The 2757-nt window shown below is 46.0% G+C and overlaps 1 non-coding gene across 1 annotated transcript; it reads right to left on the bottom strand.

Annotated features, from left to right (window-relative positions):
* Positions 1-307: 307 nt before the first annotated feature.
* Positions 308-382, bottom strand: Trnas-cga. Its single transcript has one exon. It is a non-coding gene; the product is annotated as a tRNA-Ser (tRNA).
* Positions 383-2757: the final 2375 nt, after the last annotated feature.

Here is a 2757-nt window from a genome sequence, read left to right as displayed (position 1 = left end):
TTACCCCCTCCTCACCAGTGTTCCTCTTTTGCTCCGTTTTGATAAATATAATTTCCTCACAGACTATTCTAAAGCCACCTGCATGCAAATTTTATTCATGAGTTTAATTTTCACATGCAATCAGGTCGGTAATTTTGTGTTTTAATTTGCGCACACAACTCCATTTACACATTAAATTTTCATCATTGCTCTCTTGTCCATTACTGTCACTGTTCTACTGGCACTATAGTACATACTTCCAGAATGAGATTTTCACTCTGCAGCGGAGTGTGCGCTGATATGAAACTTCCTGGCAGATTAAAACTGTGTGCCCGACCGAGACTCGAACTCGGGACCTTTGCCTTTCGCGGGCAAGTGCTCTACCAACTGAGCTACCGAAGCACGACTCACATCCGGTACTCACAGCTTTACTTCCGCCAGTACCTCGTCTCCTACCTTCCAAACTTTACAGAAGCTCTCCTGCGAACCTTGCAGAACTAGCACTCCTGAAAGAAAGGATATTGCGGAGACATGGCTTAGCCACAGCCTGGGGGATGTTTCCAGAATGAGGTTCGCAGGAGAGCTTCTGTAAAGTTTGGAAGGTAGGAGACGAGGTACTGCCGGAAGTAAAGCTGTGAGTACCGGGCGTGAGTCGTGCTTCGGTAGCTCAGTTGGTAGAGCACTTGCCCGCGAAAGGCAAAGGTCACGAGTTCGAGTCTCGGTCGGCGCACACAGTTTTAATCTGCCAGGAAGTTTCATATCAGCGCACACTCCGCTGCAGAGTGAACATCTCATTCTGGAAACATCCCCCAAGCTGTGGCTAAGCCATGTCTCCGCAATATCCTTTCTTTCAGGAGTGCTAGTTCTGCAAGGTTCGCAGGAGAGCTTCTGTAAAGTTTGGAAGGTAGGAGACGAGGTACTGGCGGAAGTAAAGCTGTGAGTACCGGGCGTGAGTCGTGCTTCGGTAGCTCAGTTGGTAGAGCACTTGCCCGCGAAAGGCAGAGGTCCCAAGTTCGAGTCTCGTTCGGGCACACAGTTTTAATCTGCCAGTAAGTTTCATAGTACATACTGTTTGTTATATCGCCGGCCGGAGTGGCCGTGCGGTTCTAGGCGCTACAGTCTGGAACCGAGCGACCGCTACGGTCGCAGGTTCGAATCCTGCCTCGGGCATGGATGTGTGTGATGTCCTTAGGTTAGTTAGGTTTAATTAGTTCTACGTTCTAGGCGACTGATCGCCTCAGAAGTTAAGTCGCATAGTGCTCAGAGTCATTTTTCGTTATATCGTGTTTGTCATTGTGGTTGTTTTTTTTTTAAGTACGTCTGTCTTTATGCTACATTTCTCATAACGTTACATAATCTTATTTACAGTTTTGTTCTTCAGCTGTCTTTATACTTACTGTATGTTGTGCGGTGTTTGCCCTTTCATGTTCTGTCTTTTACTACAACAGCATATGCATGTTTATCACAAGGTCACTATACAGTATCGTTTGTAGTTCTGCTCCAACGTCATCAACACTGCCGCCGGCTGTCTAGTGTTTATCTAACACTGCTTTTATTTTGCTGTAAGAATGTGTTTGTAAGCTAACTTGTTAATTTCCTGTTACATCGCTTTTTTTGCGGTTATGTTTCTTTGGCACATTGTAAGCGTTGTTGGCTATATGGTCCTTGTAATACAAAGCCAAAATAAAGAAATTTAGAAAAAGACTTCTTCACACAGAAGGATACCGTGTTTTACCAAACTGGTATCATCATCATGGTGGTTCGGTGGTATGATTGCCTCAGTGCTCTGGCGTACCGATTCTAGACTGTACGGCCATCGAAAGGAAACCTGTTTTGACCACCTCTTGTGTAAAAATGTTGGGCCCTGTTGTCTACCAGAGAAGCGCGTGCGTGGAAACGGGGATCGAATCCCAGATGGAACACGGATCTTTCACTCTTCGTTGTAACATAGCCGTCACTTCCCAACGATGTCAGGAGTCACTATAAATAACACGTGGTTTGGATTCCGCGCTTAACTGTATGACCCCTTTCTCCAGTTGGATAAAAGTGGTAGGTTAAGGACACGCAATTCGCTGAAGTGGCGTCCAGCACAAAGACGCACAGGACCACTGAGTCACAAGAAATTATCATCATCATCATCGTCACGTATATACATAATTCACATTGTGTCAAACTCATAGAAGATATTCTGCAGCTCGTGGTCTTGGGGTAGCGTACTCGCTTGCCGTGCACGGGGTCCCGGGTTCGATTCCCGGCGTGGTCAGGGATTTTTCCTGCCTCGAGATAACCGGGTGTTGTTGTGTCGTCTTCATCATCATCATCATCATTCATACCCGTTACGGTCGGAGGAAGGCAATGGCAAACCATCTCCACCAAGACCTTCCGAAGTACGGCGGTGCCGGTCTCCCGCATCGTCCCCTACGCTCCTCGAAGTATGGGACCTCATCATCATCTACATCTACATTTATACTCCGCAAGCCACCCAACGGTGTGTGGCGGAGGGCACTTTACGTGCCACTGTCATTACCTCCCTTTCCTGTTCCAGTCGCGTATGGTTCGCGGGAAGATAGGTTAAGGAAAGGCAAACCTCCCTTTATAGCATTTGTAGACTTAGAGAAAGCTTTTGACAATGTTGATTGGAATAGGTGTACATAAAGTCCGGGAACACCTTCAAATATATATTGCACAAGAACCAAACATTGTACAGATATCATACATATGCCATTATGAAGAGAAACCCTGAAAGGTATTTCTTTTTTTTTTTTTTTTTTTTTCGTG

Source organism: Schistocerca piceifrons, chromosome 9 (genome assembly GCF_021461385.2).
Source record: "Schistocerca piceifrons isolate TAMUIC-IGC-003096 chromosome 9, iqSchPice1.1, whole genome shotgun sequence".
Taxonomy (NCBI): Eukaryota; Metazoa; Arthropoda; class Insecta; order Orthoptera; family Acrididae; genus Schistocerca; species Schistocerca piceifrons.
The sequence above is the reverse complement of the archived record's forward strand: the minus strand, read 5'-3'. Positions and strand labels throughout refer to the sequence as shown.